At 43.0% G+C, this 12,099-nt stretch overlaps 1 protein-coding gene across 4 annotated transcripts in view; it reads right to left on the bottom strand.

Moving 5' to 3' along the window:
• The window catches only part of TMEM45B (transmembrane protein 45B), a 34,056-nt gene that overhangs the window by 19,167 nt on the left and 2,790 nt on the right, over positions 1-12,099 (bottom strand). The window contains exon 2 of one of the 4 annotated variants that reach the window (XM_084782602.1): positions 6,240-6,333. The exons of the other annotated variants lie outside the window; for them this stretch is intronic. The gene's annotated coding sequence lies outside the window, so the exon portion shown is untranslated. The remainder of the gene's footprint in view (positions 1-6,239; positions 6,334-12,099) is intronic. 4 annotated transcript variants of the gene reach the window in all.

Genomic DNA, 12,099 nt, shown 5'->3' on the forward strand with positions numbered 1-12,099 from the left:
CACTGGGTGGTGATGACACACGCCTTTAATCCCAGCACCTGGGAGGCAGAGGCAAGTAGATCTCTGAGTTTGAGGACAGCCTGGTTTATCCAGAGAGTTCCAGAATAGCCAGGGCTACACAGAAAAACCCTGTTTTGAAAAACAAAAACAAATTCTTTACTCTGATACTTTCCTGAATAACCTCTCCTAATATATAGATGGTTTACCTACCAAAAATACTCATTTGTTGACACAACCAACCAACCAAAAAAAAAAAAAAAAAGCCCCAGTTCTTCCTCTAACGATGTCTGTTTTCTCTAATTCCTTGCCTTTTACCTGCTAGCACCCTTGCACTATACTTAGATTTTCCCAAAATTCTTAAGCTCCCACTCCAAATGGTAAGTCTTTAATTTTGTTTGTTTTCACGGTGTTAGGGAGCCTGAGGCCTTGAGATGCTACCGCTCAACTGCATCCCTAGTCCTACCTTTAACATGCTGGGAAACTGTCAGGCTTTTTCCCAAGTTGCCTCCCATTCTTCAATCCCACCAGCAATGTCCCAGGTCCCCAGTGTCTCCACATCCTTACAGCACTTAACATCTGTCTTTGTTTTCCATCCTAAAAGGGTATGGAGTTGCATCTCACTTTTGTTTTGTTTTCCTGGTGGCCACTAAGGCTGAAAATTTGTGTGTTTTCTGTGTGTCTGTGTCTTCTTTGGAGAGATCTTTCAGCTAGTGGCATTGTCCATTTGTAATTGGGTTGTCATTTTATTGTTGAATTTTAATATGTGTTCTGGATACATACATGTCAGAGAAATGATGATATAAGTTATGTTTTCTCTTTCTTCTTTTTTTATTTTTTTGTGTTTTGAGGCAGAGTTTCTCTGTCTAGCCTTGGATGTCCTAGACTTGCTTTGTAGACTAGGCTGATCTCAAACTCACAGTAATTTGCTTATCTCTGACTCCCTGAGTGCTGGGATTAAAGGTATGCACCACCACACCTGGCAGCAGCTTCTTTTCTTCTTCCTATTCCTCTTCCTCCTCTATCTCTTCTTCTTCCTTCTCCTCCTTTTCTTTTTCTTTCTTTCTTTCTTTTTTTTCCGAGACAAGGTTTCTCTGTGTAGCCTTGGCTGTCCTGGAGTAACTTTGTAGACCAGGCTGGCCTCGAATTTACAGCGATCCACCTGCCTGTCTCCCTGAGTGCTGGGATTAAAGACATGTGCCACCACTGCCAGAAATTTTTATTTTATTTATCTATTTATTTTTTTGAGACAGCATCTCATTATATAGCCTTGAACTGGAACTCACTATGTATCCCAGGCTGGTTTTGAACCAAGAGATATGCTTGCCTCTGCCTCATGACTTCTGGGATTAAAGGCTTGAGCTATCACACATGGACTTTTTTAATGGTTGAATTTATCTTTTGTTGTTGTTGTTTTACTTTTGGTGTCCTATCCAAAAAACCACCATTTAACCAAAGATCATGAAATAGTCACTCCTATGCTTTCTTCTAAGAGTTTTATGTTTCAGCACCTATATCATGTAAACGATTCTTTTGGGGTTTTTGTTTGTTTGTTTGTTTTGTTTGTTTAGTTTTTGTTTTTTCAGATAATGTTTCTCTGTGTAGCCTTGGCTGTCCTAGACTCACTTTGTAGACCAGGCTGGCCTCCAACTCATAGTGATCTGCCTGCTTCTGCCTCCCAGAGTGCTGGGATTAAAGGTGTGTGCCACCACGCCCAGCTCTGAATGATTCATTTAGAACTAACTTTTGCATATATTATAAGCTAGAATTCCAGTTTCACTCTTTCACAGCAATGTCAAGTGTCTTGCGCATTTGTTGAAAAGAGAATTATTTACTAGCCTTCTACTCTTTTTTTATCAACCCCTGTCTGTCTGTCTGTCTGTCTGTCTGTCTGTCTGGTGTGTGTGTGTGTGTGTGTAAGATAACCTTTTGTTTCAATTTCTCCTTTGACCACCTTTCACCTTGAGTCTTTTTTTTTTCTCGAGACAGGATTTCTCTGTGTAGCCTTGGCTGTCCTGAACTCACTTTGTAGACCAGGCTGGCCTCAAACTCACAGCTATCCACCTGCCTCTGCCTCCCAAGTGCTGGGATTACAGGCATGCGCCACCACGCCCGGCTTTTTTTTGTTTTTTGTTTTTGTTTTTTTGAGACAGGGTTTCTCTATGTTATCTTGGCCATCCTGGACTCGCTTTGTAGACCAGGCTCGCCTCACACTCACAACGATCCGTCTGCCTCTGCCTCCCAAGTGCTGGGATTAAAGGGGTATGCCACCACACCCAGCGACCTTGTTTCTTTTTTTTTAATATATTTTATTAATTTATTCATATTACATCTAAGTTGTTATCTCTTCCCTTGTATCTTCCTATTCCTCCCTCTATCCCATTCTCCCCTTAGACCTTGTTTCTTTTTTTTTTTTTCCCTGTTCATACCTATATTTCAAGTTTGGAAATGCATATTTGCAAGCAGCAATACAAAAGTATTCATGAAGAATGCATAATCACTAGACCTTGTTTCTTTATGTGTACATCAGGCCTCTATTTTGAGGCCACTCTCTTGTCTCCACCTCCCATGTCACCCATTAAGAGCCCTTAGGTTACAGATGTCTGACTTTTTCTTTTAGGGATATGAGCCCAGGCCCTCATGTCCATATGTTAAGCGGTGAGCTATTTCTCCAGCCCAGCCTTCTTTTCTTGAAAGTAGATTTTGTGACTCTTCAAGGGAGGACCTTACTTTTAGCCTGTTCTACCTGTGATGATATGTGATTAGTCATGGCAGCGTGATACATGTAATAAAACCTTTTTTAGAGTCCAGAGAGTGTGAAAGTAAAGGGAGAATTCCTGTCACTCTGGGGAAATGACAGAAAGACAATAGGGAGGAAACGTCTCAAAAGCTTTCTTGAAGAACAAGCAAGCATTAGTCAGCATGGGTGCAATTCCAGGAAGGGCCCCATACCACTTACAAAGCCTGACAGACATTAGCAGCTGTTCACTGACAAGGCAGATCAGTGTGTGGGAATAATAGCACAAACTTTTGTCATCCTTGCTCTTTGACCTCATTTAGAAAGAAAGATCATGAGTCACCATCTTCCATGGGCCCACCAGGTATTAAGCTTTGTTATTTGCGACTTGACAAAAGAGTATATTAAAATATTCAAATCAAATGGACTTTGTGACCCTAGTTGCCCAAAAATTTTTGGGAAAGTATATACACCAACTCACACATGGTGGAGAAAGCCTGAGATAAAAAATGGGTCAAGTGAAGTGTTGAATCAGATTGGGTACACCCTAGTACCTGAAGGCAGCTGGGCTCCCTTTGAGGGGAACACAGTCACACAAGAGCATGAAGTGTAGTGTCAGACCTACACTCAACCTTGGTTTTGCCACTTCTGCTGTCTCTAGGCTTCTGCATCTCAGCATTCCTAACCCTGAGGGAGAGACTCCCAGTTTATTAGTTCTCTGGCTGTCGTTGCTGACACAGAATGTCTGTCATAGACAAATTAGGGAGGGAGGGAGGGAGGGAAGGAGAGAGGGAGGGAGGCCTATTTTGCTTAGGCGCTTTAGTCCATCCTGGCAGGCAGGGTGTGGCAGAACAGAGCAGCTTGAGGCATGGTGGGCCAGAAAGCAGAGAAAAAGATGCAGCACTCTCCTGGCATCCTTACCCTTTTTCATTTTACCGGAGCTCTGGCCATGGGCTGGTGCCATGGACGTCAAGGATGGCTCTTTCCCCACCAGTTAACCTGATGGAATGCCCTCAAGGAAGTGCACCTTGAATGCCTAGGTGATTCTAAATTGGTTCTATTTATCAATGAGGAGCAGCAGGGAGGGAGGGGGTGGAGAGATGGCTCAGCGGTTAAGAGCACTGGCTGCCCTTCCATAGGTCCTGAGTTCAATTCTCAGCAACTGCAAGATGGCTCCTGACCATCTATAATGGGATCTGATGCCCTCTTCTGTCATGCAGGCATACATGCAGACAGAGCACTCATATAATACCTAGAAAATACATAAATACATATATTTTTAAAAGTAGCTAGCCATCATACCCCATCTTTTGGGGAATCTTGTGAGAATTAGCTGGAAATAACTAAGAATTAACTAGAGTAAGTGGGGTTTTGTTTTTTGAGACAGGGTTTCTCTGTGTAGCCTTGGCTGTCCTAGACTCACTTTGTAGACCTGGCTGGCCTCAAACTCCCAGTGATCCGCCTGCCTCTGCCTCCCAAGTGCTGGGATTAAAGGCGTGCACCACCACGCCCACCGAGTGTTTTCTAAATGAGCCTTTCCTCTTTGATCTGGGTGATTTTATTCCTGGTCCCAGTAGCAATGGGGAGAAACCTGGGTTTATCTCCTCGGAGAGGTGTTGTTTAACTAAAACTGCCACCTGTTGCTTTTTAGTAGCTGACCCTGTGAAGGGGAACAAATACTGTTTCACGTCATCAAATCCCAAGAGTGTGGAGGCTGAATATGTCTTTGTAATGGGCATAGAGTGTATGTTTGGTCTGTTTGGTGAAGAGGTCATAGCATGCTATGTTACTGCAGAACATGTGTTTTTGGATTTATTATTATTATTATTGTTATTATTATTATTATTATTATTATTATTATTATTATTTTGGTTTTTGGAGACAGAGTTTCTCTGTGTAGCCTTGGCTGTCCTGGACTCACTGCCTCTGCTTCCCAAGTGCTAGGATTAAAGGTGTGCACCACCACCACCCGGCTTTCGATTTATTTTTATTCATGTTAATGTGTGAGTGCTTGTGTGAGTTATGAGGCCTGAGGAAGTCAAGAGATGGTGTCGTACCCTTTGGAGCTACACTTACAGGTGATTGTGAGCCACCCTCTGTGGTGACCGGGAACCAAAATGGAATCTTCAAGAATGTCAGGCATGCCTAACTGTTGAGCCATCTTTTCAACCCTCTCCCCGCCCTGGGGGAGTGTGTGTGTGTAACTAATTAATACATTTTTTAATTTTTAATTTTTTATAATGTTATTTTAATTTTTTATAATGTTATTTTATGTGTTTATTTTTTAAAATATATTTTATTGATTTATTCATATTACATCTCAATTGTTATCCCATCCCTTGTATCCTCCCATTCCTCCCTCCCTCCCATTTTCCCCTTACTCCCCTCCCCTATGACTGTTCCTGAGGGGGACCTCCTCCCCCTGTGTATGCTCATAGGGTATCAAGTGTCTTCTTGGTAGCCTGCTATCCTTCCTCTGAGTGCCAATAGGTCTCCCCATCCAGGGGACGTGGTCAAATATGGAGCACCAGAGTTCATAAATTTTTTATTTAATGTATTCTCCCCGAGTTCAATCTGGAATACACTCAACCCTGCCGTTTGTTACCTGACACTGTTCTGGGAGCTGCTAAGTAACACAATGCAGGTGTGGTGTGGACAATTGCTTACTCACTGGATGATGTGCCTATATGGTTGTAGAGTACTCTCTCTCTCTCTCTCTCTCTCTCTCTCTCTCTCTCTCTCTCTCTCTCTCCATTGAATTTAGAAAGGGCAGTGATAATGGAAAGATCTCTCTAAAATCATTAAGTCAAATTCCCAGGCTGTGAATAGAGATATCTTTGAGGCCCTAAACTGTCCAGTTCATTTCTCCACTTATTTGACTGCATAGCATTATCATTTTTGTCTTTTTAAAATTAGCTAACTTTACATCGGGATGGAAGTTTCCCCACCCTCCTCTCCCCCCAGTCCCTGCCTCTCTCCTCCCCTCCCCCACCTCTCCGCCCTAAACCTAGTGTTCCTCTTTGAAAAATGAGATTGGATTTGATAATCTCTGAACTATTCTTCCTGGGACACCAAACAAAGCTGGGAATAAATAAAACCAGCTAAGCAAAGTGTCTAAATTAGCTTCTAAGAGTTTGAATCAAGAGTAAGCCATCAAACAGTTTACATCAGCGTTACTCCCAACAATTGATTTTATGTTACATTGAATGTTTTTATATTTTTGTATGATGTAATTTCATTAAGAATTCCAAAATGATTCATTTCTCTCAGTTGGAAGGGTGAGGCAGGAGGATTGAAAGTATTAGCCTGGGCTACATAGTGAGACCCTTGTCTTAAAAATAAGCAGACTTCTGGGTAAGATGGAAGATTTTAAGAAGATTGCAAGGAATGGCTGATGATTCTTTTTGTTTTTGTGTTTGTGTTTTTGTTTTTCGAGACAGGGTTTCTCAGTGTAGCCTTGGCTATCCTGGATTTGCTTTGTAGACCAGGCCGGCCTCAAACTTACATCAGTCTGCCTGCCTGTACCTCCCGAGTGCTGGGGTTACAAGCGTGCGCCACCACGCCCGGCTTGGCTGTTGATTCTTAGGGAAACCAGAGACCTGGAATATTTTAGAATTCTATCAGCTGCTGCACTGCATCAAGTCTCCAGTGAATTTCTCTGTCGCTGACCTGATGGGCCTGCTGGGACAGCAGCCAGCTCAACGGCCAGGCCACTGTCTCTGCACAATGGGCTACCAGACTTATCTCAGAAAATCCACAAAAGATGCGGTTTTATACATGGAGTCCCCAGCAACTGCCATTGGGACCACCATGAGCACCCCACTGGGGGAACCTGGAAACTGTGGGAAGCACGGGCAACCTCTAAACTGTTTCTGCTTTGGGCAACCTCTCAACTGTTTCTGCTTGCTGCGGCCGCCGCCGGCCAGCAGGGTGGCGTCACAGCAACTGCTGTGTAAGTGTTACAGCTCTAAAGGGAAAGGCTTAAGACTTCCACAGCAGAAGTGTTAAAACTCCGCTCTGGCTGGGGAAGGTTTCCCCAGTGCCAACTTAACAGCTCTGCTCCAAAAGCGCTCTGGAACTTGGGAGCCGAGGAACCTCACACAAGAGATTTAGTGGGAGAAAAAAAAAAAAAAAAAAAAAGAAAAAAAGAAAAGAAAAGAAAACAGATCAGGATGGTGGTGAGGATGAGCAGCAGCAAACCCAGCAGAAGGCAGGGTTTATACAGGGTTTCCGGGCAGGGGACGCGGGCGGAGGAGGGGGGTAGCGGGGAGGGAAGGGGGTGTGTTTCGTTCCAGGGTGGCCTGATCTTGAGGCAAGCCCGGGAATTGGTGAGATTCTTTTTCCTGGCCCCGGATTTGGGCTTGGGGTCCCTGGCTCCTTTACCCTTAGCTATTCCCAATTTACAGACAAGTACATAGCAGAGAGGCTGAGAATCCTTAAGAGAACAGAACTAATTAAAATCAACGTGTTAGTTTGGAGCAGAAAGACTGGGAAAACAAAAACAAAACCGCCCAGATTTCATTATCTTGTATCTCCGTTCAGCACTATCTTAAACTCTGGGCCAATGAAGCTAGCTCTCCTCCTTATTGTTCAAACCCTGCTTTTGAAAAAGCCAGGGCTGCCCTGATACCACACACACACACACACACACACACACACACACACACACACACACAAAGAGTTACTACCAACTCCCTTGATGATGAACATAGACACAAAAATTCTCAACATAACACTTGCAAACCGAATCCAAGAATACATCAAAAAGGCCACTCCCCATGGTCAATTTGCCTGTATTCTACGGGTTCAGGGATCAATAAAATGTAACCCTGTCATGTAAGTCAATTAAAAACAGAAGTTACATGATCATCTCAATATATTCAGAAAAGACCTGTAACAAAATTCAACATAACCTCGAGAGAAAAAAAAAAAACCCTTGAGAAAAGAGCGGCGGAGGGAACACATCTCAACACAATAAAGGTCACGTACAACAAACTTATAGCCACCATCATGCTAAACAGAGAAAGTCTGAGAAGCATTCCTGCTGGGCCTGGGAACAGGACATGGCTGCTCACTCTTGCCAGTTCTATTCAGTACAGTGCTGCAAGCCTTAGCTAGAGTAGTCAGACCACAGACACAAACAGAAGGGATATAAATAGGAAAGGAGGACTCCACTCTGCCCTGTTTGCAGAAGATATTATTCTATATGTGACCGAGCCTCAGAACTCCAGAAAACTTCTAGAGCCGAAGAACGGTTTCAGCAAAGCGGGGAGTTGCATGATTGACATATCCAAGTCTGTGACCTTCTTACATACCAATGACTAACACACTCAGAAGGAAATCAAGGAAATAATCCCATTCACAAGAGCCTAAAAAAGAAAATTCTAGCTGGGCGTGGTGGCGCAGGCCTTTAATTACAGCACTCAAGAGGCAGAGGCAGGCGGATCCCTGTGAGTTTGAGGCCAGCCTGCTCTATAAAGTGAGTCCAGGACAGACAAGGCTACACAGGGGAACACTATCTCGAAAACTCAAGGGAGGGGGGAAAAAAGTAAGTGGAGTAAGTGAATCACTTATAAATGGGAATTTTAAAACACTGAAGAAACTGAAGGAGAAATCAGAAGACGTAAAGACCACCTATGATCACAGATGGGTAGGATCAATACATTGTACTAGAAGTAATCCATGTGTTCAATGTAATTTGAATCAGAATTCTAACTGAACTGCTCAGAGAAAAAACAATCTTAAAAGTATATGGAAGGCACAAAAGATGCCGGGTAGTCAACATGCCCTAAACAATCAACACTGCTGAGGTATCACTGCTCCTGACTTCAAATCTTACCACAGTGCCACAGTGACAAAAGCAGCACGACACTGCCACAAAATAAACACACTGGTCAGAGGAACAGACAAAAGACCCAGGTATTAGTTTAAATACGTTAGCCACTGAATTATTTGTTTTTTTAAAATTAATTTATTCATATTACATCTCAATTGTTAGCCCTTCCCTTGTATCCTCCTATTCCTCCCTCCCTCCCGCTTTCCCCCTTCTCCCCTCCCCTATATCTGTGATTGAGGGAGACCTCCTCCCCCTATATATGCTCTTAGAGTATCGAGTCTCTTCTTGGTAACTTGCTATCCTTCCTCTGAGTGCCGCCAGGCCTCCCCATCCAGGGGACGTGGTCAGAAAACGGGGCATCAGAGTTTGTGTGAGAGTCAGATCTCACTCTCCACTCAATGGTGGAGAATATCCTGTTCATCGGCTAGGTCTGGGTAGGGGTTCGAAGTTTACTGCCTATTTCTCCTTTAGCCACTGAATTATTAACAAAGATAACGAAAATTCACATTGAAGAAAAGACAGTATCTTCAAAAAATGGTGCTGGGAAAACTGAATATCTACCTGAAGAAGAATGAAAGTTGATCCTTTAAATGTTTGGTAAAGGATTATTTTATTTTTACTTGTATTTGTTTTTGTATGTATGTATGTATGTATGTATGTATGTATGTGTGTGTATGTATGTATGTATGTATGTATGTATGTATGTATGTATGTGTGCATCACATCCATGCATTGCTTGCAGAGGCAAGAGAGGTCATTGGATCTCCTGGAACTAGAATTGGGGATGGGTGTGAGCTACCACGTGAGTGTTGGGAACCAAACCTGAGTCCCCTCTCCAGCCCTGAAGGTTTGTTATTTCTCATCATGTACAAAGAATGAATCCCAAATGCACCAAAGAATTAAATACTAGACCCAAAAGTCTGAAACTTCTAGAAGAAAAAGAAGCAAGTCAATTTCAGGATGTAGACTTAGCTAAGGACTTTCTGAATGGGACCCTGGTTTTACAGTAAGTAAAGAGCAACAGTCAACAAGTGGGGCCTCAGGAAACTAAAAATGTTCTGCACTGTGGAGCCAGCTGTTAACCAACTAAAGAGATAGCTTAGAGAATGAGGGAAATCTTTTCCAGCTATACATCTGGCAGAGGATTAGTACATAGAATGTAAAAATAAACAAATAAGAAGCAAACAATCTAATTTTAAAAAGTGGATTATAGAACTAAACAGAGTTCTCAAATGAATAAGTATGGATGAGTAATTAATATTTTCAAGTGCTCATCGTCTCTAGCCATCAGAGAAATGATTATTAAAACTACATTGAGCTTTCATCTTATCCCATTTAGAATGCCTTGGATCAAGAAAACAAAAAGCCAAATGCCACTAAGGATGTGGGGAAAGGGGAATGCTTATCCATTGCTAGTGGAGTGTAAACTGGTGAAGCCACTTTGGAACTCAGCGTTCAGACTCCTCAAGAAAAAAACCTATGATACAGCTGTACCACTCCAAGGCAAATACCCAGAGGCCTCTCTAGACTATTAGAGGGTGGCTCGCTCATCTACGTTCATTGCTGTTCTGGTCACAATAGCTAGGGAATGGACTCAGTCTACATGTCCAGTAACCAATGAATGGATAATGAAAATATATACACAATGGAATTTCATCCATCTATCAAGAAAAGTGAAATCATGGAATAGGCAGGAAAATTTGTGACACTGGAAGCTATTTGATTAAGTGAGGTAACTTGGGCCCAGAAGGACAGATGCCACATGCTCTCTCTCATATGTGGATCCGGCTTAGACTTAGATTTGTGTGTATAACTTGGGTAAATGCCAGGATTCTAGAAGTGGGTAATTGCAGGGGGGCTTAGGAAGATCTTAAGGGAGGGGGAATAGTAGCACACAGGTGACATTAAGGGGGAAAGGGAAGTAGTGGGAGGCGTTAATTAAGGAGAGGGATGGGACTGCAGAGGAAGGTTGTGGGAGGGATAACTAATGTTAAGGAGATTTTAAAAAGCTGTGTGGAAACTTACTATTTTATAAGCTCGCTGGAAAAAAAAGTTAGAATAGGAGTAGCCTAAATGGAGGGATAATGTTCCTTGTAGAAGCCATAAGTTATTCAACAAAAACCCCAGTGCCTAATATAGGGTACTTCCCCTTGTAATGTCAGTCAGAGGCATCCTTGCAATCCCCAACACAATGCAAGCAATTGCCATTGCTCTTAATGGTCCACCAGAACGTGATGGTAAGACCCTAGTGCTGAAGATGCTGCTCAAGCCAGTACTGAACTGATCATTTCTCCATGCTGGCTAGTTTTCACAGTGCTGGAAAAACCTGTGCATAGCACAGGGGAGGAAAGTCATCAATAGTTTTATGCAGCTGGGAACTCTTGCAAGCAACAGTAGTGAAAGGGATATTACCAACGCTGCAACAGTGGCATGAATGTTGTGGGGGTGGTAACTGGCTATAAGGCCCACTTCATAGGAGGGGGCTCATGCTTGGTATCATTAACCTGGACAGGAACCCGTGTCTGGAGAAGTCATAAGCTGTAGGGGGAGAGCTTACTGCTGTTTATTGTGCTAAATATAGTATTAAACTGCTTTCTACATACCTTCATTCATACCATAAATCAGTGCAGCTCTCAGGCCTCATCTGAGAAGCTGCTTTTTGCAGTGGACAGTGATTGGTGAGCAGAGACACAATTGGTCAAAACGCAAAGAATAAGTGACAGTGGAGTGCAGTCCCCAGCGTTAACCGCGTGTCTGTACCACCTCTCTCTCCAGTGAAGGCACAGCGGGCATTGCAAAAAGAAGACATGGCAGGAAGTTTGTAAGAGCCGAGAGTTAGGGAGAGCTGCTGAGAATCGAGGTTTTTATGGGTGCTACTCATAAACTCACAGTAGCTGGTTACCTGCGTAAGACTTGAAGACCGGCACCACATCAAGACAATCAACCACGCCAGGATGGGTGGCAGAGGCGCTACTGGCAAGTCAGTGGCCCCGGGGCTACTCCGGGGAAGGAAGGACAGCCACTGTTTTCTCCAGGGGTATTGGCTCCTGGCAGGTTGCTTATACTCCAATAAAAGGCTCCACATCCATAGAAATAGTGGAGTACTAGTCTGATTTAGTGGGTTTTTAAAAAAAGGAGATAAAAAATGGGGTTGGGAGGGAAGAGTGTGTGTGTGTGTGTGTGTGTGTGTGTGTGTGTGTGTGTGTGTGTGTGTGATGAAGTTCAGGATGAATTGGGGGAGGGGGCAGATTGTGGAATAGATGTGACCAAAATACATTGTATATATATGTGAAATAAACAATACATAGAAGTAAATATGAATGTGCAGGAGAAACAAATTATAATCTATCACAAACTTAAAGAAATAAGTAATAAAATACAATAAAAATAATACAAAATCACCTAGTATGAACTATAGTATTCTGAAAAGCATTCTGGTCGGAGTCCTGGCTCTACCATTTCATAACTGGACAGCACTGGACAGGTACAAAATGGTTTGGTTTCCGTTTCCCTGCACATGGAATAGAGA

This window comes from Acomys minous, assembly GCF_964271855.1.
Source record: "Acomys minous genome assembly, chromosome: 5".
Lineage (NCBI taxonomy): Eukaryota > Metazoa > Chordata > Mammalia > Rodentia > Muridae > Acomys > Acomys minous.